The sequence below is a fragment of the Furipterus horrens genome, unplaced genomic scaffold (genome assembly GCF_987537825.1).
Source record: "Furipterus horrens unplaced genomic scaffold, mFurHor1.1.pri manual_scaffold_1, whole genome shotgun sequence".
Lineage (NCBI taxonomy): Eukaryota > Metazoa > Chordata > Mammalia > Chiroptera > Furipteridae > Furipterus > Furipterus horrens.
In genome coordinates this window covers 180,026,191-180,053,480 of record NW_028327171.1, presented here as the reverse complement: position 1 = coordinate 180,053,480, position 27,290 = coordinate 180,026,191, and the positions used below count along the sequence as shown (strand labels likewise).

Below are 27,290 nucleotides of genomic sequence, written 5' to 3'. Positions count from 1 at the left end.
CCTTCCAGGCTGCCCCTGTAGAAAAGGTGGGAGAAAAAAAGTGATCAGAGTAACATATCAGGAGAAACAAAGTGGAACTATCAGAAGACAGTCTTAGCAAGTGTCTTTCACAACCATTCCTAGTTTCCTTAGGAATCTCATTCATTTATGTTATCTATATGTCTTCATTTTTCTCAAAGGGAGATGGTAATAAACAGGATTGAGAAAAAATAGAGAAGGATAGAAATAGATTTGCTATGGTTTTTGATATGTAATCTTAACCCTAGAAACATATCCTTATATCTTTTAGCACCAGTCTTATAGACCATTTTGACCTATTACACACATTTTTACTATGAAAGGAAATTAGTCATGTTACTATCATTGATATCCAACTTAAGAAATTATAAAACAATTTCTGAAAGGGATCTTTGGGTTCCTCGGGAAAACTTGTTTGCTGATGTGACCCCATTTCATACGTTTCCCATTGGGGTCAGAGCGAAGCTTATATAGAGGGGCAGGGGAGACCTTTACCAAAATAAATTTCAAAATACCACAAATAATTTGACAGTTATCACAAAAATCACAAAACCCAGGAAAACTGCCCTTGTGTTCAAATAATTACTAAGCATGTTTCTGTACACTTTTCTCTTTTTGGTGTTTTGTTTTGCTTTAGCTCATACACATTGGTTTCCTCTTCATATTCCAAGAATTTTATATTTTCAGTGGAGAACAGAAGGATAAGTCAATCTTTCTTCTCTCAGGGTCCAAGTTTTTTGTTGTTTCTTCTCTACCCACATGTTTTCTGTGCCAGGTGCTGTTGGGCACATGTATATCACAGAAGGACCTCTGGCCATGTACTTTTATTCATCACTCTGGGTACACAGGCTCAGTGAGCCGCTGGGAGATTCCTGGAAGACATTCCTTTACCAGGACAGTCAAAATAACTAAATTATACACTTAAGTAACTTTGCACCGCATAGGACCATATGAAATTGCCAATGTTCAATCATCTCTGACCTCCAAAAATGACAATTTCATTTGGCTCACACTAATATATCCCACTAAGCCCAAAATAAATGTATCTCCAACTCAGCATCCCATTAACCAGATTCCAAAATTGGCCCGGGCCACTCTGCGTACTTTGCCCTGGGAAAAATATTACAGAGGGAAATAAGAGGGAAAAAGACCTCAATCTTACCTGATAGCACATGACATTTTTTTTTTAAGTTTTAAAATGATTTTATTAAAGAATGTTATTAGGAAAGCAACAATTTGATTTGTCATTAAAATTTTTTTCTGTTTCTTGATGCTGTATAATAAAGGTAATGTAAAAGGCTACAGAGTTATAAGCTTCTTTCTATCGGCTTCTCTGGTAGTATAGCACAGTGTAGTTATTTCTGCAATGCTAGAATAAATAAAAGAATGTCTCTTCTATACTTCTCTTTAAAAAGTGACACATAATAACAGAAGATAGCATGAAAAAGTCATTTTTCTATTCACTCTGTAGTACTGGAGCTATAATTTTTACCAGCACAGGCTACAATTTTCACTTTATACACTGAAACAAATTCTGTCACCTCTCCGAATTCAACATCACTCAATACAAAAGTCTGTCCCTTATCGCAGGATCTGTATGTATTTAGAGAGCCCCTGAAATTGACTCTGTTCTTGACCCTCTGAGCCAATGCTGAATTTATAACCTTATCAAACTGAAGTAGAACTTGGAAGGGCAAGTTGGGGGTGATGTGTTCAGACTGTAGGAACTCATCGAGGCTTTTCTAAAAATTGTTTGCCAAAGTGATATATTGTCTGACAGATATGCCATGGCTTAAGCAGAAGAAATTTTTTCTTATTCAGTCTTGTGTTGAGGTCCTGAGGGGAAGGTGCTTCTCACTGTGGAGCAAACAGAAGCAGCACAGCCAGCATATAAAACATCTTAATTTCAAATTTTACATGTGACCATGTGGATAAGGCCCAGGGATTTGGTCAGAGCCCTGAAAGCCACGGTCCACTAACTTCATAGTAAATCAACACTGTAGTCCCAGTCCTATCACTTAGTGTCCTGTCACCTGAGAAGTCCCTGGGAAACTTACAGGGCACACCAGAAAACCAAACACAATTCTCTCTTCTCCTAAAGAAATTGTGCCCGCATGTCACAAAGAAACAATTTCCCAATTTATAAGCATAAGCAGAGAAGGTCTTGTCCATCCATTACTGGATTCAAATAACCCTGTCCAAAATGATGAAAATGTGAAACAAACAAAGAGTCCTCTGTTGGCACCGGACTCTCATCTCTCTGCCATTATTCCCTAGGGCGCTCATCAATTACATGTTCCGCACACCAGGCATCCTGCCCTCATGTGAGCACTTGTAAAAGACAGCGCCCTCTGATAAAAGTGGTCTCGATGTAAAATGTAAACTTGTGGCATATCTGGAATCTGACACCGGGCTATTTACTAACTGGCTATAAGGTGAACTAGCTCTTTGGCCATATATTTTTTAAATCTGACACAAAATGCCACACAGAGAACAATTTAGCCAGAGCCTTTAACTCATTTTATAAAGAATCTTTTTTTTTTTCTTCCTAGTTTACAGATAAATCTCTCCACTGCAGACAGATGCCTTGTACAGGCAGACTGTTTATCTGCAGAATCCTGCTGAGTCAGCAGCACAGTCCAGGAGACCTGTGCTGAATCTACACAATGGCCACCATCAGTTGCACAGCTTCTAGGAACAGTGTCATCAGCATTAAAGCTGGTGTCAGCCCTAACAATTAAAGAACAGTTTTGGAAGTTAAAGTCATTGATGGAAACTTATTCCAGGAGGTCATTAACACCGGGCTTCTTTGCAATAATTGAGAACACAGCTGCATAAGGATAATAAAATTCTGTATCGTGTTCATTCCATTTACATTTCAAAAAATATTAAATATAATCAATACAGACTATAGATTCAGATCAGGTAGAACCACCGTGATGCCTCAGCTCAGACACTGGCATTGACAAAGAGTAATAACCACCAACAACAACAATAGTAATGAAACATTTATTGAAAGGCTACTTTGAGCCAGGCTCTGAGTGATCTGCTTAGGACATATAGTATCTCAATTCTCACGTTAACACAATAAGAAAGGTATTATTATTTAACAACTGAACTGTTTTAATCCTGTTTCATTTTTCTCATCTGAAAAGCAAAGATAATTTTACTTATTTTGTATGATTTTTGTAAAAAAAAAGACAATATAGACAAAATATTGAGAATTCATAGATGTATAAAATAATAAAATATCTTTTATTAAAATAATGTGAAACTCTCAAAATTTATACAGATTGAATATATACTGAAATATTAGCTCTGGACTCAATATGTATACCTTATAAAAAAATTCGAGCAGCCCATCAGGTGACCAAGGACACTGCCTTGCTGATCCCACAGATTTATGGGATAAGCTAACAAAAACAAAACACAGCAGCTGTGTGAGGTATATCATTATTTAAATCAGTCAGCATGTGCTAAAAGCCTACTCCAGTATAGTAGTAAGAAACTGCCAAGGATGTAATAACACAGTCCTTCTGGAACTGTATTTTAAGGAGACAGAACATATAAGGGTACTATATTATTCTGTTATTTGGATCAGTGCATACAGGAATAATGAGACGTGTGGTAAAACAGAACACTTGGAAATCAAGAATCCATGAAGACTAAGAGGTGAGAAACATTTGTGCTCAGTATATGATTTTCAGACTAAAATCACCATTAACACAAAAGTAATGCCTACGTGCTAAGAGACAAGGTAAGCCAGTGGTTCTATCCCAGTCAACACAGTCTTAGAGGGGAGCAAATTCTGGCTCTACTGGTCTACACATTTTCATGGAGGGACTAAAAATTGGGCATAAAAAACTATAGCTAAGATAAAAAGTTACTAATAATGGAAAAACTAATTTACCAGAATGCTTTGATTATCACCACCTAAATCAGACTAAAATGTCTTACTTAAATCATGATTATGGATATTCAACAACAAAGGAGATAAGAAAGGTTACCAAAACAAAACAAACAAAACAACACCCACCCTCAAATGGCTTAGAAAAAAATGTATATATACACATATATCTCGTCGTCGGCAGCCGTCCGTCTCGAGAGACGATGGTGTAGCTTCTTAAGAGTCTATCTGCACCACCGAGAATGGCTGTGCAGTCCGACTCGGGAGTGACACGGTATCTGTCTCCTCCCGTGTTGAATCGACATCTTGCGATGACGCTGGAGTGTCCTCTCCAGTGAAGCTGAAGCTACAGAGCCTGGGCAGGGTGATATGGAGGGTCTGCTGTTGCCCATGCAGCAGACCCCCCCTCTCTTCGCAGCTGAAGGGTCCAAGGGAAAGACGGAGTCAATACAGCTTGGCTTCAGGTGCGCCGCAGGAGTTGCCGGTGTTGACTACAACGTCAAACCGCCTTAGGGACTCCGGCTCCGGATTTTCTGTTGGGGTTTACTCCCTTAGCCTTTCCCCTGAAGAGGTATGCTGCAAGGCAGCGGAGGTTTTTTGGAGTCAGAGTTTTCCTTCTCTGATGTGCCCTGACTGGAAGATCGAACCAGCGACACTTAGCTCGCAGGCCGACGCTCAATCCACTGAGCCAAACCAGCCAAGGGCCACACATATATCTAATATGTGAACATAATACATACACATACAAACACTTGCACATTGAAAGAGTGAATGATAACACAAATGAGGTAAGATTAATAATACATTAATGTAGGTAAAGGGTATCCCTTCAACTATTCTTGCAAACTCATTCTAGGTTTAAAATTATTAAAAAAAAAAAAAAAAAAGCCAGCAAAAGATATCTAACCATAAAATAAAATGAAAGTGAATTTTCAAGGTATTTATTTCTTTCTCTTAAAATTGAAAAATGATTAATAATATTACTATCATTACCTAAAAAAGCATTCAAAGAATTTTAAAAGTTAGAGTCAATAATAAAAACTGTTTGAGAACAGAAAACTATGTTTTTTTCCTTATGTAATTCCCCTATGTATAAATATGAAAGTCTGACATAAACAATAAAAAACTCAAACTTAAAATAATTCTATATGACCAGACATAACACGAGATTGAACAAGGCATGAAGTAACAATAGCCATATTTAAATACTTTGTTTTCTTTTAACTATCTCAATAATATTTAAAGTTTCCTGTCTGACATACAATCAGAAATTTTACTGCATTCTCTAAGGAGTCCAGCCATGACCTCATATTGCTGGCAAATCTGCATGCCCCAGATTCTTCTAAATTAAGAGAATATCAGCACAATTCAGTATAACCTACTTTAAGGATATAAAAACGTATGTCAAAGCACTGATTTTTGAATATATATATTAATGAAAGTTTCAGTATGCAATAGCTTCATTTAGCACCAATACACTTGCAGTTGATTCCAATAGGTTAGAAAGATGATGCTTCTGTCAAGGAAATCAGTTTTTGAATTAGTTAAACTGAAGTGCAAACTTTAAGATTTCTAAGTTGTTATAGTCAGTGTCTGTTTATTTTGATCAAAGTAAACAGGCATCTATGGAGGGAGAAAAAATCCTAATGTCCCATTTAAAAAGAGGTTCTTTTAAATATTATTCTTCTGGAAGAAAGAATGCAGGAAAGTTGGTTGGCATTTTTATACTTTCACTAAGCAATTACTGTTACAGGTTTAGTTTCAGAATGTTCCCTGATAAATGATTCAGGGACATCAGCCACTGTTCAACAAATCTGATTAATAGTGCTGACATTCAGTCACTTACTCATTTAGTCCTGAGTAAATACAAAAAAAAGTGCTCAGAGTAATCACAGACACCTCTGTTATGCATGAGGAACATAAGGGTACAGGCTTCTTTAGAGATTAGAATGTCCTATAATTAAATCTCTTTTCCTATTTCTGTCATTAGAGTAAGTATAAGACAAATATACCTGGTATTAAATTTTGTAATGTTACATATGTTGCAATAAAATTCTATTGAGACTATAAGCAAGTATTAAAGTAAGTTATATTCAGAAGCCTTATTATATAACTCAATTATTAGATTATTATCAAATCAAGATCACTTGCTATTTTATTTGCAAACATAGTAGTTTTTTGTTTGTTTGTTTTTTTCCTGTCTGGAACTTGTTGCACAGAAGGTAAACCATAGAAGAGTGAGAGATTGAGATGTTTCATAATCTCCAGATGCCATGACATAGTAATTTCTCTCTTAAAAATTAGACATTGATATTAGGAACCATAAGTAACCACAGATGTCTCTAAAGGCTAGTGGCACTGAATACATTTAATGGATACATACAACCTTGAAAGGAATAGAAGCAGCAGTGATGGTAAAAGACAACTTCTTTTCCCCAACTTTTGTGTGCACGCGCACGCACACAATCTTCAGATATCTCCCCAATGGTATATTTTCATTCAATTTCCACACACAAACTCTTTCACCGTGCATTTTACTGGAGAAAGAAATCATTTCTCCATGGGTGGCAAAAGCACTGAAATTCTTCAGGTTATTGTTTGAATAAATATTAGAATAACATTCTTTCATAAGTAAGTGGTTATTCATCCTTCAAACACATATTTACGGCCAACATGGACTCTGTGCATGAGGAATGGCATCCCTAGGAAGCAAAAGAATATATACCACAACAGAGTCCCTGTTCAAGACAGTAACAGAGAGAAAGATCAGAAACCAGATAGGCCTTCCCACTACAGTGAGAATGCATCTAGCCATAAAAAAAAATAAGTGAATAAATAAAAAGTACAATGGCAATTCAGGGAGAAGAGACAGTACTTCCTGTTTGTGGAGGGTTATAGGAGAACCCAAGAAGCCGAAGGTAAGAGGTAAAATGTGAATTGAACCTTGAAGGAAGTGTAATATTAACAGATAAACTAATTTATATGGGTATGCTAGAAAGAGTAAGTGAACGGAAAGAAGAAAAGAGAAGCCAAGGTGAAATCTCCTAAGGTTTCAATGACTGTTCAATTTCCATAGAGTAGGAAAGTAACGAGAATGTGTGAGGACTGAGAAAAATGGTGGTGGGAACAGAAAGTAGAGATGAGGTGTGCAGAGTGAGACCCCGAAGGTTTTGACCAGGGTGAAACAAGATCAGAGCTGCAATGAACTAGAGGGAGAAAATACCCAAAGCTGAGAGAAAGGTTAAGAATTTGAAGCAACGAGTCCACAAGTAGTGAAGGCCAAAGTGAGTGTCAGAGAAGTAGAGGGAATGGAAATTGCCCCACTCTGATGTACCACTCAGCCATAACGTCTACATTTTAAATAAATGTGACCTTTACAACAAAGAGCCATGTGAGAGTGGCATAAGAACCTTTTAGTCAATGTACATGTCCCAAATTAACCTCCATGAAACAGCTGAAATAACAAAGGTAGGAAAGAATTGCAGTGTTGTGAGAAACTGAGAATTACTAAAGAAATTCTCGTAAAAGAACAGCTACAAATTTGGAGTATAATAAACCACCATGAATAGTATACCCAGCTTCACATTATACAGTGTTTTTAATGCCGGTCCTGTGGAAATCTAGAATTAAACAAACAATCCACAATCAGTTTCAACTCTCTCCTTTAAGGTATTACTGAAGTTTACGTTATGAGAATAGAACAAAATGAAGAGACCATATTGTTAATTCCTTTACAACTCCAGCTAATACCAACATCCTTTCCTCCTCCCCAAAAAGTTTTAAGATATAAATGTATTAAATTCAATTATATTCTACAATGGCTAGTATTTTACTGAGATCACTGTGTATAAAATTTCAAAATAATGAAGTAGAAGAATTTTGGGCCATGTTCTAGAAAACTCCTACTTCTAGAATCTGAAGCCGTTGCAATGAAAGAGTATGTTTTATAATGCACAAATTATTTCCCTCAAATCAGTGTTTTGCACAATTTGTCAGATGACTCCTGAGTAACCTTTTCTGTAACTTTTTTTTATTTCACTATTTATTTTAGTGTGTTTTGAAAACAATATCTACCATGACATATTTCCTTTTAAATATATTTAAGATTTAATTGACTAAATATATTAAAAGCAATATAAGCAATATTCAAATATTGCCAGTGAAGCAATAGACTTAAAAATGAAAAATAGTTTTAGCATGACACTGTGCAAATATTTTAATATGCACTAAACTTAGTGTCATCTATATATTTAATCAAAATATTAACTTTAAATAATTCTTATTTGATCTTAAGTTTATGAATATAAATAATAAAGTCTATTACTTTAATCAGAATTTATATTAATGTTAAATATAATATTGATATCTAAAATGTTTTGTATTTGTTTGAAAACAAAATACTTCATCTTGCCATTTTCAAATCTTTTTCATTGAATTAAGTAGTTAAAAACAGAAGTTATAAAAGCAGAATAGGAAATACAGTACATTAATTTATTAAAATTAATAGAATGCTTGGATATCACATTTAATTTTAAACTTCAAAAATAAGTTATATTGTTTCTGTAAAGAAAGTGATTTAAACATACATCAAGAAATGCTTGAAATAAGGAACTTTTAAAATAATCTATAGGTATAAATTTCATCTAAAATCAACAGGAAATTAATTAAACAAGAATATTTAGCAAGGGCGGAAATAAGAACATTAAGTCTACAAATACAGGAAACACTGTTTGAAGTAGTTTAAATTTCATTGTGAAGATGAGTTTTTTTGTTTTGAGTCCTTTGGAGGAAGTGCCAAAATGTTAAGTTTCAAAGATAAATGTGTCAGGAAACATTTCCTAGACAGTTCATAGAATAGGATTTTTTAAATTATTAAAACACTTATACAGAGTTTTGCAAATTTTAGATAAAATATTAAAATTTAGTTTATGTTATTTCTACCTAAATAGAATGCACTCACATTCACATATTTGAAGATAATTTTGAGGGATTATGTATGAAGAAACCCATACATACTTAGACTTAATGATGTCGCATCGATTCTGAAAGGTTTTTTTTTTTTTTTTTTATTTAACACCTTCCCCAACAAGCATGTTTAAATGTTTCACTGCAGTAACCCAATGCATATATATTTTCAAAGTTCTAAGAGCTAAAGTGTTGAGTGAACTTTTGTCAAGACATAAGAAAGAAGGTCTGACTTCAGGTTACTGATATTCGTATAGATCATTGAAACATTTCTTTAAAGTTGCAAAGGACTATTCTTCAGCATATCTAGGGTGGGACAAAAGTAGGTTTACAGTTGTTCGTATGGAAAATAATACAATAATTAATAAATGATAAAATCTGTTTTGCATACTTACGACTGTGAACTTACTTTTGCCACACCCTGTATGTTCCTAGTTTTATTATCTATGAGTAACTACACAGCAAACACATCTATTGTTAAGTGAATTCAAGTCAGTTATACATATATTTATCACAATTTTAATGATACTTCAAAACATGTTACAAACTGGATAAGGGATAGCTACCTATCCCTGCAAATATATGCCAGGAAAATAGCACAAGTTTAGAATGCTAAACAATGTTTCTCAATGAGGTCATTTTGCACCCAGGGCTCATTGTCACCAACTGGGGGTGGATTTGCCTTCTTGGAAGACGTCTACATCTACCAGGGGTGTTTCGGCCCCTCAGAGGACATTTAGCAACATCTGAAGATATTTTTGGTTATCACAACTGAGGGCATAGTGCTGGCATCTAGTGGGTGGAAGGAAGCTAGGGATGCTGCTAAATACCCTACACTGCACAGAACAGCCCTTCCCCCTTTTCCAACAACTAACAATTACTGGCACATGTCAGTATTGCAAAGGTTGAGAAATCCTATACTGACTTTATCACTATCAAACACGCTCTAAAATGTTAAGAGTCAAAATGGGAGAACATAGGAAAAGCACATAAGGTCAAATGAAAGGGAGTACAAATAAAAAGAAATCAAAATAAATTAAGGAAAAATCTAAAATATTCTAACACACATTTACTGTATGGTTAACATAAGAAATGCAATATGAGGCCAAAACAGTAATGATCACAAACATACAAAAAGAATGTGGTCGAACTTGACAGCATGCATAAGAGAAAAATGACAGCTATTTTTTCAAGCTACATTTCCAGCTTGTTGATGAATGAACTGACTTTTACATAATTATTTTGGTCTCTCGTGAACACATTTCCCATTTCTCAGTGATGTTATGCCAAAACAAAAAAACAAAAACAAAAACTAGCATAACTGAGAGAGACACATATCGGGCAGCAGTGATAACTACTTGGGTAAATTGTCCAAATAATAGTGACCTTGAGTTATACAAATCAAATTCTTTAATTTAAAAAACATGTTGATGTCTTACAACCCAAGTTAAAAGAAAATACATTGTGATTTCATTTTTTATTTCATAACATCAAGGTGTGTATATTTATAAATAAATAGAATTTGCATTGGAATGATGCGCGCTTAACTAGAAGCAACTTTACCTCTGAGGGGTATGAGTATGAAGGGGCATGAAGATGAACGTTCACATTTTGCTCTCTGGGTCCTGAGAGTATTTGAATCTTTTATAATGGGAATGCATTCACATATACAACTTATTTTTTTAAAGAATGAGTTTTCCCAAAAGCAAAGTGCAAAAATTCTGCTATAGTATGTAAACATTTAATACAAATACCTTGCTTTATATGAGCTACAAATTGTTTATAAGTTGCAGTAATAGCTTTAATCATCCCCCCCAAAAGAATTTGATAAAGAACGCCTACAGGGTTTATTTCATAGGCTTAAAATTTATTTAGAAAACAAATATCAATTGTGAATTAAATGATGCACTGAGCTAAATTTCCATATATGGAGTTTACTGAAAGAATAATTGAATGTCATCAGCACCCCATTGTTACTACTGGGAATTTTACTGACACTTGAACTTTGATAATCACTTGAAAATTAATCAGCTAGATACTGTTAGACCAATGATTTTCAACCATGGCACACTCCTATGCTGCAAGAATTTTTAAAACATGTAATACCTAACTATTAATCAGGGGCACTGACCTCTTTTCCCTTAGATTGTCAAATTAAAAAAAAAGTCCCAACAGCCAACACAACAATAAGCATCCAGGGTGAATGAATCAAAATCATCTTCATTTTTTGGTCAGATCAGCACAAAATATATTTTTTGGTGTCCCACAGAATTTGAGTAATCAGTTTATGTGTGCCATAAGATGAAAAAGGTTGAAAACCGCTGCATTAGATCATTTAGGGCATTTTTAGAAACTTAGAAACTCTCCTAATAGTTATAAAGAATTTATAGCACCTCTGAAATGGATTCCATAAATGTTTTACAACTTTTATGAGGGTTACTCTGATTCATTAAAATAGCATTTATAGACATAGTCAATGAACAGTTAAAGAAATACTTTGAAATTTGTCTGCTATATTTAATTCTGAGCAGGAATAACTGCATTTTGCTATTTTATGATTGATTTTTCTCGTTAATTACTTTATTTTATGGGACAAAAAAAGAATGAGAAGAAAATCAGTTATCCAGCTAAAATTAGGCAAGTATCATACAGTTTCTCACTCATCAATTAGGGTAATTTAAAATAAATAGCCATGTAAAATTTTGGCAGATGCTAAAGATTATCTTGCCAAGGTGTAAAAAATGAACAGTGAAAAACTAGAAATGAAAAGGCTGCCATCATAAAATCAATTTTTTATGTAACTATAATTTCATTCTCAGAAAATACATTTCTTGTTCCATCTAATATCATCTTCTATGATATATATAAATACTATATATAACACAAATCTAATATATTTAATAGCATACTTAAAATTATATTGTAAACATGTCTTTATAAAAACATATATCGATTAATATAATCATATAAAAGGGTTATATTATTATATATTATAAATAAAATCAGTGTCTTTAACTTTTCAAGGAAAGTTATACACTAATATGGCAGCAACTAATAAATCAAAACATGTTTACTTCTATTTTTCATACTTTATTAGTAAGTGGCATCTTTCAACACAAACATTTTGACACGTTGGAGAAATAAACTTGAAATAATATAAAGGATGTAAAAATAAATCCATGTAATTATTCCAGCAGAAAAACATATGCAAACCCACTTACTTTTAAATTATACTAAATGTTTCTCTTCGGTTATCACCGCTTCTTAGAATTTGCTCCTCAAATCACCAACTGAAATACCAGTTGATTAGATAGTATCAACTACATTTTGTTCTCAGTATGTTTTACAAGAAAGCAATTTCTATTTCCATCTCAGAATATACCATTCGATATGAGAAGAAACGTGGTTTTAAGACCCAGCAGCTCACATAGGTATAATCATATGCATAATCTTAAATAATCATAGAGAAAGTATGCCATGTACACCCTGTTGTTCCTTCATATGGAGCGAGATGATGTAATGAGATGGCCAAGGATAGACTGTGTAGAGCTGTCTCGCTCATCATGGTGCAGAGTTTGGATTGTTTCTGCTAATGTCTCCAAGATAAAAACTGACTTTCTAAATACTGGCCTTCAGGTAACATACAAATAGGGGAAGGGCCAAGGTTGCACAGGTGTATCCTTGCCCCCATTTAGCTCCAAAATTTGCATCTTGTTAGCAATGATTTTAGTGTATGCATGTTGGATGAGGCAAACTTTCTTTTAAGATCTTGAATTCTTTTTCTCTCCATTCACTCATCAAATATTTGAATGCTTACTGGGTCACGCCTCTTACAGTTTCCAGATCCCTAGGGATAAGTAAATTTAGCACAGTAATCCCTGCTCTTGGGCTTCCACCGCAGTGAGCAAAAACTACAAGCATGAAAGTAGCATAACACTTAAATACGCTACTATTTCTCATCCTCATCCATGCCCCTCCATTCATAGAGACTAAGTAACTTGACAAAGATTATCTGAGAATCAGTTTAAAAATTTTAAGAATCCACAACTAAAATGGCACTAAAAGTAACTCTCCAGAAAGTGATGAAAGAATCTGTTTTGGTATTATCTCCAACAATACTGTCTTACTAAGTTAATTTGTAAAAATATTTTTATATGCCTTAGTATCTTCTAAAGCTCATGACATAAAGAGAATAATAAGTCTAAGTGTGCTATTTTTTAATGACATTGAAGGAACTGTCTAAAAACCCCTGAATACAAATAAGGTTTGCAGTCTACTTCAATGCTCTATTTCTCTAAATATAGTCAACATATAGATGCAGGTTTATAATGTTTATCAAAAAATAATGAAATGTTTTTCTAATTAATAGTAATACAAGTTAGTAGTAAATAGTTTTCAATGATCTAGGAAAATCCATTTAATTTAGGACAACCCATTCTGTCAAAACTGGTTATATCCATTCATATTTACCTCCACCTACCCCTATGCAATGATTGGTCAAATTCAAATTTGTGTGGGAATCAGCAAAGTCCAACTTGAAGTCACAAACAGGAGCAGATAACTCCACTATAAGATTTTAATTATCTCTAAAATGGCTTTGTGGAAACGTATTGCAGAAATATTCTCTGGGGAGTGAGGAAGGCTTGTAACACCTCACTTTTGACCAAGGATGGAGGTTCTTTTTGCCAAATCTGTGAAATCCTTATTTCCTTTCTGGAGTGGAACAGTATGAACATAGAAAGCCACAACCGCAAAATGAAAACGAAGCCCTGGCCAGCTAAAGTGGCCAACTCTAAAAATAGCTGCCTTATATTAAGGTGCAATTTGGTCTTTACCTTTTCCAACACAAAATAGTTCTTTTAAATTATTTGGCAATTCAGTCCTTTCTTTTCTGTCCCCTGTAAAATTATTCTAGTTTAGATCTCTATTTATCTGCCTGCTTGGTGGTAATACCGTCCTTTAGAATACAGACTATGTATTCATATTTGTGTTCTGAGTCTCTTTTGATGGCTTTTCACTTTTTGATTCCCCTTAACTATCAATGATCTGAAGAGTCAGACCTCATGGTGCAAACAACTTTCAAATCTGTATGTCTATACCAGGAGTTCTCCCTATTTCCAAATGGCATATTCAACTTATTATAGGAGCATCTCCCCCATAATTGTCCCAAAACACCTCAAACTCAAAAATCCAAAGTAGGATTCTCAGTCTTTTCCTCCAATCATGCTCTATGTCTTGTATTTCCTTATCTTGGTGAATATAACCACAATCTGCCAATCAATCTAAGTCTGCACATAATCCTCTTTATTCCTTGTTCCTGAAATGCTCATATCCAATCAGCCAACAATTCTATACTTGAGAGGAATCTAGCACAGTAGCTGGCACGTGGGAAGAGTTTGAAAGGTATTTTGAATGAAAGAAGGTCTGCATGATTAAATGTAGGAATCCCAGTAGTTTTAATCCATTTAGCACAAAATTATTGGTTTTCCCTTATTTTACAAATGCTATTCCAGGAGACTAATCACCCCATTTAAATTTCAATTATTACCATGGTCGAATCTTAAAGATCTTCTTTTTCAATGCCTCAGGCTACACACAAGTTACAGGATACTCTTCTATAGTAGATATGACCCATATCCATTCGGCTTTTCTCCAACTAGATAACAGTAACAGAACATCTTTCTTACTCTGGGTTGGAATCTGAAAATAATATAACTTCATTTCTTCCTAACATAGAGACATCTTCAAAAATACAGAATTGGAAAAGAAAAAAGCCATTGGATTGAAACTATGGCATGGAACAATTTCAAAAATAACAATGTAACAACAGGAATTTTATTATTGATTCTCAGAAGCCTCAGGGCAATCTGGCAAGAACAAGAAAAACTGATGCTGCCTACTCTATAAGCCCAACAGAGAGATAGTGTGGACTCTAAAACAACCTTGGGACCAAAGGACACACAAGAGTAAGTGACATGAAAATCTACTAGCTCCCATGAAGATTTTTGCTTTTATACTTCCTAATGTGGCACATAAGGCACATGTCATTATCTTCATTTTACTTTCAAGAAAATAGTTCTAGAGATGCTAAGTAATCTCCCAAGATTCCTAAACTAGTAAATGATGGAGCCAAAAGCAGGAGTACATACCATGAGAACATCTGGTAAAGGGCCAGGTTTCTCTCTTTCTCTATGAGTCTTTAGTAACTCATCTGGAATCTTTCATAACATCCTTTTTTCTTCAGAGATAAAAATGCTTTTTTCCTCCTGGGATAGGGAAGGCACCTCTCACATGAAATGGTATGACCTGCTTTAGGGCAAGCTTAGATTCTTTCACATGCCACTTCCCAAATTCCTCCAGACTAAACTAGTCAGTAGGTTTCATATTTTGAGGTTGCAAATCATAAACACCGTCATATTCTTGCTACATTACTCTCTCGTTCAAAAAATCATGTTTTGTGTGGACTCACAGGTATAAAAAATTAGGTTAAGGAGAGTATGAGTGCCAAGAAGAGCCTAACAGAGAGAAACATTTTAAGGTGGGGATGATTTTCACTTTATCTGATTATGTTAGCCCAAGTGGAAGTTGGAATTTGGATTATCTGGATGCCTATCTTCTTCCTCATTTTATATCTGCTGTGAGCCAAGTTATTTTTTTTATTAAAATTTCCAAAATACATAACACAGGGGCCCTTTATAATCAGTTCCATACCAAGAGGCATTTATTCACATTCAAACACCCACAAGAATGTGGCTTCCTTTTTCACCAAGGAAAAGGTCACCAGAGGGCACTCCTGTCGTGTCAGGGGAAAGGGATGCCCCGGGACAATCCCTTAACTGCAGCTTCTTAAAAAACAATAATCCTCTGAAGATTGCACCACTTTGTATTATTCTCCCTGTCTCTCGCCTAGCTTTAAATGAAGGTCATGATCTCATAGAGGAAGCATCTCAGGCATGTTTACTGCATTTTTATGCAATCCCAGTAATGTGGAAGGTCTTATTACTTTGGATATCTCCATTAGTAACTATTTTTCTGAGGTCTCTCACTTTCCTTTGGTATTCAAGTTACTGGCTGTCTTTGTCCCTATCCTATCCAACTGCCTTTGTCCCTATCCAATCTCAACATACCAGTCCTAACACAATAGCCTTGCTCTTTCTTCATCAATGACCCAGTTACCACTCTGCTTTACTGCAGGCTTTCAACATCGGCAACATTCTACCTCCGGTTTCACCAGCTGCACGTCTACAGATGCACTGCCTACCCAACCTTTAGCTTTTTACTTCTCACACCCCCTGGTACCCAGCAAACTTGCTCATTGTGACTCTCGACTATTCACTAAGTCTATTAGGCTATTCCTGGTTTTGTTTGTCTCCACCTCCTGCTTAAACCACTGGTGAACTATTGTTTCCCTGCCCCACCAACACCCCAGCCGCTAATACTCTAAAATATTTCACACTTCTTTTGTCAAGTCTCAACTTCCAGTAATTCCTACCACCTTTAAAGCAGGAGGACAAAGGCCCAGTGCTATCTCCACATTCTGATACAGCACATTACAAAAACCAATATGCATAAGGCTAAGTCATCAGAAAATCGAACTCAAGAACATCCTGGCAGAAAATAATTAAATTGCTAATAGTTCCAGTGAACTAGTTTTATAAAACTAGTTCTTATTTACAAGTTTATTATATGTCCACAGCGAATGGACATATAATATTATCATAGCCCTGAGAATGGACCTGTACTTCATAGTTTTCTTTAATTGTACCCTTATCAGCTTTATCTTTTATATTTAAATAGTGATAAGTTAGTTTTAAGTTAGTCTTATCAGACTGCAAGCTTTAAATTACTCAGATCAGGAACCAAGATTCCTTTAATGTTTCTTAATGTATGTTTAATGCTTCCAATACAATAAAGACACCACAAAACCACATAAACAGTGATGTAATTTTATGGATTGATTAAGAGTTTATACTTCAAATTATTTTATTTTTAGTGAATGTATTTCTAAGATATGAATATAATTTATTCACCTCAGAATTTAGTTAAGATAATTAACCTATTTACTGTATTAAAAACAATAAAGTTTAGTGATTTGAGTAATAAAATATTCCTTTAGCACTAATCACATCCAAAGTACAAAACCCAAGTAGTCTACAATTTTTTTAATAATCTAAATTATTTTCTAAAATTTTTATTTCAAATTAAGATACCACAATAGCTATTCTAATTAAAATATTGAAAATTCTAGTTCAAATTGGTTTGGGAAATAAAGAAATTCATTATCTCACACAACAGTAAATTCAGAAATATGACAGGTTGATTCAGGGACCCGACAATGCCATCACGCACCAGGTTTTCTACATTTTTATGACATCATTAACGCATTTGTTTTGCCCTCAGTGGATCTCCCTGTGAACCAGAGATCACCCCAGGAGCAATTTCAAGCACTATTCCAGACGGGACCAATACAAAGAGCCACCGTATGCCTTCTCATCCAATGTCCTTTTCCTAAATATAAAGAAATACTTACTACTGAACCTACCCCCAGTCCTGTCCTCTCATATAATGTAGTAACTATGACTTAAAGAAGGAACAAATGCCCCCTCAATGACCAATTATTGACAGTTAGTAAAATGTATTTAAAACAATTTGAAATATTATCTATAGTTATATCTACATGTGAAAAAATAATACCACACCTCCTTGCCTTCACCACTTGCTCTGTGTTAACTGTCCCCTTTCATTGCCTGCTTAATCCATCTTCATCCTTTACCCAGGAATCACCTCCACACTTTCTTCCCAGGGACTGCTTCCCTTCACGCGAATGAATAACCCCTAGTGCTACTCCCTCAACATCCTCTCCACTGTAGCACAGAATTTTATAGAAGTGACAACTTCTATTTAAGTCAATTTAAGTTTTTTGAGATAGCTCTCTGTTACTACTAACAAGGATACAACTACAAAACAAAAACAAGTGTTCACTAAATATTTATTAAATTAAACTGAATCATGTAAGAAACCCCTGTATTTGTTGACTCATAAGTTTAAACAGTTACATTTTCCAGAAGAGCAGAGAAGGATGGCAGTTGTTATAAGAACTTAAAAGAAAATTGGTGTTATAATGAATAAGGAAGCCCCAAAGAAAGATTTATGCTATGAAGTCAAAAAAATATTTTCAAAGCCTCATCTGCATTATAGGCATTTCATATTTTCAAATTAATCATAAGTTTCCTACTCTACTTAATTTACACAATTAAGCCTATGACAATTGAGATGTTGTAAATTTCATAGCAGTTCTTCCCTTAAAGAAGATTAAAGACAATATTGGCAATATTAGCTTGCTGTTAACAATTATAAAGGCTTTTCTCCTATACATCCAAACTCACAATGGATGCATTAAGACAAAAATAATAATTAATTCACAAAATTTTAAAACAATCCTATTCTGAAATGTCGATAGACTTTTGCCATTTCAGATGATATTTAGAGAATTTCAAAGGCAATTCATTACTCAAACGTGACTCCTTTAGTAATTCTCTAAAACCGTATTTCGTTAGACTACATCACATAAGAAGCATCCTCTCATTGGTTATACTCAATTGAAAGTAATTTGGTTATACAATTATCTTTTAAAATAAGCCAAGCTTTCTCTGGATTTATCTGTACAGCCAACAATGATCAGCATTCATGTTAGAGATTTTTATGATTTAGAAATAGTGCAGATCCTCAAGGAGGTAGGAGTAAAGTTCCACCATCAGCTAAAATTTGCTATTTACTATGGAGTTCTTCGACAGCAGACAAAAATTAAACAGATTATAGAGAATAACATGCATGTGACCTTTAAAGACTTTGACAAAGTACTTTGTCTTCTTAAACAAAACTCTCATCACTACTTACCAACCTTTGTTTTAACCTACCCAAGTGGAAATCTAAATAAATGAACCTACTTGGTGTTAAAATGTTACTTTAAAATTTTATCTTGATGGTTGTAAACAGCTACGAGAGAAACTGAAAGGCTAAAACCGTGTTTTTTCTCTTACATCAACTTTTAATTACCCCAAATTTGGAGATCTGCAACCACACAGTACAGATGGTTCTATTTGTTTTTTTAACTAAAATGCTATCTAAAATCATGCAACTTCATTTAATTACAACCTGAGAATGAGAGCTTAGTAATCATTTGATGAAATATTACAGAACTTTGAAAATGTTATACAGCCAAATCCTTAATGATTCAGCTTATAAGTTATTTATGCTCTATATTTTCTTCTACCAAAACTCTCAAATGACTGTGTTTCAGTTATTTAAGTGGTTATTATCATTTCTTCAAGAGAATGGACCAAAGACTGAGCCCAAGTCACTCAATCTGTTCTTTTTTGGTGGCTCTGGCAAAGTTTAAGTTCTCTGAAATTCTTGGAGGATGTGTGGTTGGAGTTTCAGAAAAACATCAACAATAACATCTTATAATTCCAAGAAAAAACTATATACTACCAGGAAAACACTATATTTCCACACAATTATTACTTCATAGTACCTTATAAACTTACCAGCAGTATTTACATCTGCCTGTATTCTACATAAGAAAAGCAGAAAAGGCCTCTATGGGATTTCAGAGATAGTCACCTCAAGATGTGCTTCTGTGGTATGAAGATTGTTTTGAGCTAAGGGCAATTTCAGCTTTAGGCTCAAGAGAAACTTCTGCCCCTCTCTTTACAGAGAAGAGCTTGAATTAGGAACCTTGCCTATAAAAGACGGTATTAGCAGAGATAACCTCTTGGCCTGTCTGTAGGGCAGGACAAATTTCTGTTTACTAAGCATCTGCTCTTCTTATCATCCTGCAATGACCCTTTGGAGCCCGAAAGCACCTTACCTCATCTCTAGCTCAGAACATCTTACATACTCATGTTCCCTTTCTACCTCTGAACCTCAGAGGTCTCTGACTCTCACATATGTAGGATTTGTATACATATGAATGTATTAAATTTGGTTATTTTCTCTTGCTGATCTATCTCATATCTCTTTGATTATTAGACCAGCCAGAAGAACCTTGAGAGTAGAGGAAAATCTGTTCCACACCTCTGTGATCATATCATCAGAGCCACTAACCAAGAATGCGTTTAACAGATCTTTCCCACCACTCTTCTCAACCTTTTCAAGCATAAGAGCCTAAAAACTCCTCTATAATTTGGAGCCAAGGATCTTTGCAACAGTAATCTGGAAAATCTTTTAAATTAATGGTTAAATGGGCTCAGAAATATCAATTAATTGAAGTTATTTTTCCCTACAAAAAATAAACCTGTCAGGAATAGAGAAACAACAAAGCCGGGGAGTCCCCTAAGGCATCTAAATGTTTAAGTTATATTCTCAACTTCCTTCCTCTCAGAAGGCATGGGATGAAGACAATGTATAGTTATATCTATATAATGTAAATAGCAAAAAAATATATATATGAAATAAAAGCATCTACTGCTATCTAGATATGCCATATTACATGAACCTTAAAAAAATATGCAGTGTTATTCAAAATTCTTTTAAAAAGGCATAGTCTTTGCAAGGTAGCACAACATATGGTGGCAATCACAATTATTACATTAAGTTAGCTCAGTTAGTCATATAATGTGAGCAAATTGGAGCAGCCTTTCCAAAACCATCCTTAAGCACACAATATTGAAGATGAGACTAATTCCAAATTTATCATAACTATACTATTTCAATACCCTGGCTGGTTTGGCTCAGTGGATTGAGCGTCGGCCTGCGAGCTAAGTGTCGCTGGTTCGATCTTCCAGTCAGGGCACATCAGAGAAGGAAAACTCTGACTCCAAAAAACCTTCGCTGCCTTGCGGCATACCTCTTCAGGGGAAAGGCTAAGGGAGTAAACCCCGAGAGAAAATCCGGAGCCGGAGTCCCTAAGGCGGTTTGACGTTGCAGTCAACACCGGCAACTCCTGCGGCGCACCTGAAGCCAAGCTGTATTGACTCCGTCTTTCCCTTGGACCCTTCAGCTGCGAAGAGAGGGGGGGTCTGCTGCATGGGCAACAGCAGACCCTCCATATCACCCTGCCCAGGCTCTGTAGCTTCAGCTCCACTGGAGAGGACACTCCAGCGTCATCGCAAGATGTCGATTCAACACGGGAGGAGACAGATACCCTGTCACTCCCGAGTCGGACTGCACAGCCATTCTCGGCGGTGCAGATAGACTCTTAAGAAGCTACACCATCGTCTCTCGAGACGGACGGCTGCCGACGACGACTATTTCAATGAAAACAGAAAATTAGCACATTTTCTCCTGCACACGATTTGACTGTCTTCCAATAAAAAATAATCATGCATTGTTAGCATCATTAGGATGGCTGAACATGTTTTCTTAGCATAAAAGAAACATAAAACTAACAAATAACAGAGCCTTGAAATTAGACCTTTACTTTTATAGATAATGGCTAAAAGTCATTGTTCCAGAGGTAGGCTTAGATAGAAAGCAGTGTTTATAATTTTTTAAGTTTCCTAACCTCTAAATACATTAAAGCAAACACTATTAGATCTACCAGCCTCTAATACATTTATGAACCAGGACCCAAGGCAGTCATGCAGTTGGTTCCTGTTACTATTTTTGAATTATTATTACTATATTGAAATAAAATATTTTTTTCTTCTTTAGAAATTTTAGAAAACAAATTGCAATTTTGCAGAATAAGTCACAAAGAATTCTAAGTGAAATTTAAATAAAAATTATCTAATACTCAGCGATAGAAATTAAGATTTTAAAGTCTTTTTGCCCTGGCTGGTGTGGCTCAGTGGATTGAGTGCCGACCTGCGAACCAGAGTCGCCAGTTTGATTTCTAGTCAGGACACAGGTCTGGGTTGCAGGCCAGGTCCCCAGCTGGGAGTACACAAGAGGCAACCACACATTGATGTTTCTCTCCCTCTCTTTCTCCCTCCTTTCCTCACTCTCTAAAAATAAATAAATAAAATCTTAGAAATATATATATATTTTTTAATATTTTTAATTTAAAATTAAAAGCAAAATTGGATAGCTTAAATTAAGATTACTCTGATACATGCTGGAGCATTCACTTGTCCTTGATTATTCAAGTAAAGTGCCAATTTTTTTAATATGACCATAAATTTAACTACTATCTCCCATATACTCTTACTTTTTTATTGAGTCACTATAAGTGATAAGGTAAAGTCTGAAAATAAGTTATGATTATGTATTTTACCAAAATATTTAATTCTTTAAACAATTTACCTACAGTGTGGCCCCCCCTTTCCTGCAGTTCCCCTTTCCACTATTTCAGCTATCCTCCTTCAACAATAGTAAGAAAATATTAAATGTAAAATTCCAGGTATTTTGAGAACCAGAAACTACATTCACTTAACTTTTATTACAGTATATTGAAATTGTTCTGTTTTATTATTAGTTATTGCTGTTAATCTCTTTCTGTGCCTAATTTATATAATGACTGTTTAAATTAGGTATGTATATATAGGGGAAAAAAGTATAAAAAGGGTTCGGTACTATCCTCAGTTTCAGGCATACAGTAGGGGTTTTGGAATATATTTTCCCATAGATAAGGAGAGACTACAATGCTTATTCTGTTTTTTTCTCTAATACATTAACTTATACACCTGAGAAAGAGTTAAATTAAACATCCATGAGTGTAGCAGAGTACATTAAGCTATAAATATAAGCAGTTAATTTTATTGACATGTCAAACTAAAAATTAAATATTTCACTATTATCATGCATGGATCAGCAATTAGCAAGTTCTTACATTATAGGTATCAATATAGACATATTATATGTTGGTAAAACGTTTAAGAAGTAAAATAACGGGCACAAAATCACAGTGCTCACAAGTACAGTGCTGGTATTCAAATTCAAGGCTGACAGTTCCTGCGACATAAAAAAATGCGTTTTTAATGTTGGTTGAATCAATTAATAAATGGCTCCTAAATCTGCCTTCTAAACTCTTAAGGAAGTTGTTGTGGCCACTGGGAAAAGAAAGTTTGTACATCGTAAATGTATTTTTGTGTCTCAAGTGTTATTTCTAAGAAGGGAGCCAAATTCTGCAAATATGTCTGGTAACTTCTCAAAAAGACAAACTGGACCTGAACTCAAAAAACAACTGGTCCTGAGTATAAATATAAAGTGAAATAAAAATAAATAAATTTGTTGATTGTTCTTTTCTATTTGAGAGAATGACTCAGCTTTAACCATAACAAAATATCACCCACAGTCCCAAAAATTAAAATTTATGGTTAACTTTAGTCTAAGGAGGCTTTAGCTATGAATAAAATGCAAAAGCAATAATTTTATATATTAAACAAGATATTCTCACATTATATGTGTTCTAGAAATAAATATTGTTATTTTACCCCTGTAATGTCAAGTGTATCAAGTGACTCAGAAACCCTATGGCCTTTCTGTCTAAAAACCTATTAACATCTCTGTAATGCTCACACTAAGTTTGTAATTACATAAAGGAAAAGTTTCTTTACTTTGCAAGTGGAAAAACTGAAATCATAGTCAAGGAAAACACTTTGCCAAGGATGAATCATAAAGTCAATCACCAAGAGCAATCTCAAACTCATCAATCCAGCAGAAATGCAAACCCCATTAGTGTTTTTTAACCATTAAACTCCCTAACCACACAATAGTGGACTTATTTCCCTGAAAAAAAAAAAAAAAAGACAAACAATTTTAATACATAAAATAAGGATCTGAATTGCAGAGAAGGCTCTGAGTTCCTGGCTGCTCTGGAACACAAAAGCAGCAAGGCCTTTAGTATCAGGCAAATGTGTGAAATACTAAGATCACACAAATTCTACTTTTTCAAGTGAAAGAGTAAGATCTATTTAAAAGGATCACTTCTGACAAACACAAGAAAGACATGCTGGACATGTTTTTCACCTTAATTCCATGACCCAACTCTGTGCCATTTAAGAATACTCAATTGAATGATTCACTTTAGGTAGAAAACCTGCTCAAAGCCCAAGTCTTCAATTCTTACTGACTAGGAAAACAAAGAAGGTCAAGGTCAAGGGACTGACTTTTCAGCAAGCTTAGTCCAAGCTAAGGAGACAGAGAGCAACAAAGTGTGGGCATCTGCAAAGTAGATCCACACAAGCAGCATCAGGCCCTCAGCTAGTCCACTGCAAAACTGATAAGGAATGATCGTACTTTATTAAAGCACCTCTTTCACTCTCCAATGTCATACCCGACTGCGCTTTATGTTGTTTACTTTTTTGCCAAGAAGGCTGATCTTAGTCACCAAAAAAATTCTCATTGCAAAAGAAACCCCTTGTTTAAACCCAGGTACAACCAACAGCTCCTTCCAATTATCCTCGGAAACTTCCCCTGTCTCTTTCATGCCTGGCTACTGAGCTCAGTCTAGTTTGGCTGCCGGCCAGGTTCCTCTCTTCTTTCCTTGTAATCGTAAAAACTTGGAAAACACTCCTGGACAGCTCAAGGAGACCTTTTAATTATGCAATGGGGCAGTACCTGAGCTTTGTGGGCTGTTTCCAGCCAGGCTTGCAGTCGCCAGAGACTGCACTCTCCCAATTGGTGGGTTTTCTAGCAAGGCTACTTGTTTTCCTGGGGGTTGGAGGGGAAGACTGGTGAGAAACAGGGAGATCTGCAAATCTGAAAATTTTCTAACTCCTCTCAGAATTTCAGATCTCCCAACAGTCATAACTCATTACCACCCCTTTAGCACCTAATCACCCATGTGGTATCACAGACACAAAATCATCAGTATTGCCGTTTGCCTACTGGTCCTAGAAATTAACAAGTGGTGTCATAACCAGAACACTCTCCAGAAAACGTTTATTCTTAAATGTTGGTGCAACATTTTTTTTTTTTTAAAGCAAGTACTCAAATACGTTTCTTAAATCCTTCCTAACTGGCTGCATTATATTTTGTCAAGCTTGTAGACTGAAACACGGCATGTAAATATCTGATTGCATGTGAAAGTAAGGTGAGCTCAGTTAGGAAAAACTACAGGACCCACGAAGAGGTTGACCGCCAGCCTGCCCATACTCGGGGTTTGTCCAAAGTAACTAGGTGGATTCGCCCAGCCCAACGCCAGCTACATCTTTACTCTACGCTGGTAGGTTAGTTACAGCTGCAGCGTCCAGCTTCCTGTTCCAAGTCCCATTCAACATCGTAAACACATTCCAAGAAAACCAGCCTGCCTGGAGTTCCCTCCCGCACTCAGGGAGGCGGCCACAGGAGCCACGAGGAAGGATTGATCGCGCGGTTTCTGATCCGTGTAGTGAGTCAGCCCTGGGCAAGCTGGCTGGGCTGCGGGACCGAGAACCCAGGGTCTCATCACCCTGCAGCGCGGTGCGCCCCCCTAACGCAAGGCCGGCCAGAAAGAGCTACTTCACCAACCCAGCCAAAGGGTACTATGCGGGCGCCGCCCCTAAGTTTGGGCCCTCCCAGCCCCGGGCTTTAAAGAATCCTTGGCCGCGCCTCGGAGCTCCGCGCCTCCCAGCCCCCATGCCCACGCTCCTGTAGCCAACAAAAGGGAGGTTACACTGGAAGAAGTTTCGCTCCTGGGTCACTTCGCTGTGACCCGGCGGTGACTCGCTTGCTCTGTCCCGACCGGTCCAGGCACTCTCAGCCGTACTAATCCAGGGGCTCCGGCCGCCCCACTCCAGCTCTTGTCCACCGGCCCTGCCAGCCCAACCAAAGTTACTACAAAGGGCTAGAGAAGGCTCCGGGAGTCGGGAGACTGCTGCTTCCCCTCGACCTCGTGAGGCTCCTCCGTCTTCCCTGGAGCACTGCCATTGCATTCGTCAACAGGTCTTAGCCTCCTTTCCTGCTGGATGACACCCAGAGCCTTTCACTGTCCTTATTTTTGCAACCTGCCGGTCAACTGCAGCGCCGGCGCGCAGCTTCGCGCCCTCCCTCCCCCGCACGGTGGCCCCAGCAGACCACCGCCCGCCTCCTCTCAGGATGTCAGTTTCAAAGATATTGCACCCTGCCTGGCTGGAGGCTGGGCTGGCAGCTAGGGAAGACCCCATATAAATCGCGGTCTCTACGTACCTTACTGACTGATGCGATCGGGTCAGGCTTAGGGTAGGGGCGTGGAGAGCTGCTGTGTCCTCGGAGCCGTGCGATCTCCGCTCCAGCACAGTGGCGCTGACGTTTCCGTGGCCGAAAGGGAAAGTTTCCGTACGCAAATGCAGTGCTGGACTCGGGACCCTCCTGCTCGGGTCCCCTCCCTCTTCGCGCTCTCTACCCTCTCCCTCCTCTTCCGAATCGCCTGAAGCCAAAACTGGCGCTGGCTGCGTCTGGGGCTGGAAGCTCAGGACTCCGGGTCGCTCCGGGCTGGGAAGCGGGGCTCCCCCTCTTGGCCAGAAAGGAACTCTCGCAGACTCCGGCTGGCGCACTTTTGGCGGTCTCCTAGGACACTTCCACGCCGGTCTCCAGTGTTCAAGCTCGCGGACTTTCCTCAATCTCTGATGGTCGGTTCCTATGGGCCCGCAGGGCTATCTGGCATTTGCACGCCAGACTGAAGGGGCGGGGAGTGGAATGAGAGGAAAAACCGACTGCAGAAGGCGAGGCCTTACCTCATTCAGTTTTTACCGGGACAAGCAGAAACACTCTTCTCCTCTCCACCCCCACCCCTTCCCCTGGTTCCCCGCCGAGTTTCCTTTTGAACCTCCTCTCCGAAGCCCTGAATCAGGACTATTTGCCTTTCCTTACCTCTGGTTGTTTCCTAACACAATTTAAAAACATCTCTGCTGCTTAATAAGAAAAAGTGTGAAAAAGAACTACACGGGTACAATTAGACCATGCCTTCTTTACAGCCTTTATCAAGAAAGCAACACAGTTGTTACTGTACCTCTGAGGGCACCTCTACAGACGCTTTTCCTTTATTTTTTCTCATTTCTTTAAACTCAGCCTGAATCTCTGCATTTTTTTATGCTTTGAAAAAAAGAAAACCGCCTCAAGCACCAGATCATGTTGATTTGCTCCATTCAGATGTTTACCTCAGAATTCTGGATTTTCGTATAGGGCTTGAGGGAAAACACAACGACCATTCTTAGCTGGGCAACCTCTGCATGGGAATACAGGCAAGGAGGAGTATCCTCATATAAGCCACTCTTAGAGGATGAGAGGAGTTTTACTAAAGTTTTTTTTTTTTTGAGACACTGTTCAGAATTTAGTTTACTAAATTTTCAATTGAATGTGAAAATGGATGGTTAAAGGGGGAAAAAGGATTTTTACGAGGCTAGGGATAGAATGTATTACAGTAGAATCCAGAGTTTATAATCAGACAAGCCAGATTCCTTTCCAGACTCCATACTTACTCATCCTGTGCCCTAGAACACTCACTGCAATTACAACTTCCAAAAGGTATTATATAATGGAATTCAGAGTCACCTGGAGT

General features: G+C 36.7%; 1 protein-coding gene and 1 pseudogene across 4 annotated transcripts in view; both read right to left on the bottom strand.

The window, feature by feature from the left end:
- Positions 1-26,481, bottom strand: part of GULP1 (GULP PTB domain containing engulfment adaptor 1) — a 220,110-nt gene extending 193,629 nt beyond the window's left edge. Inside the window, exon 1 of one of the 4 annotated variants that reach the window (XM_090281530.1) lies at positions 25,940-26,481. The gene's annotated coding sequence lies outside the window, so the exon portion shown is untranslated. The remainder of the gene's footprint in view (positions 1-25,939) is intronic. The other 3 variants (XM_090281539.1, XM_090281549.1, XM_090281560.1) reach the window with 3 other exon arrangements.
- Positions 1,479-25,053, bottom strand: LOC150022371 (transcription initiation factor IIA subunit 2 pseudogene; annotated as a pseudogene).
- Positions 26,482-27,290: the final 809 nt, after the last annotated feature.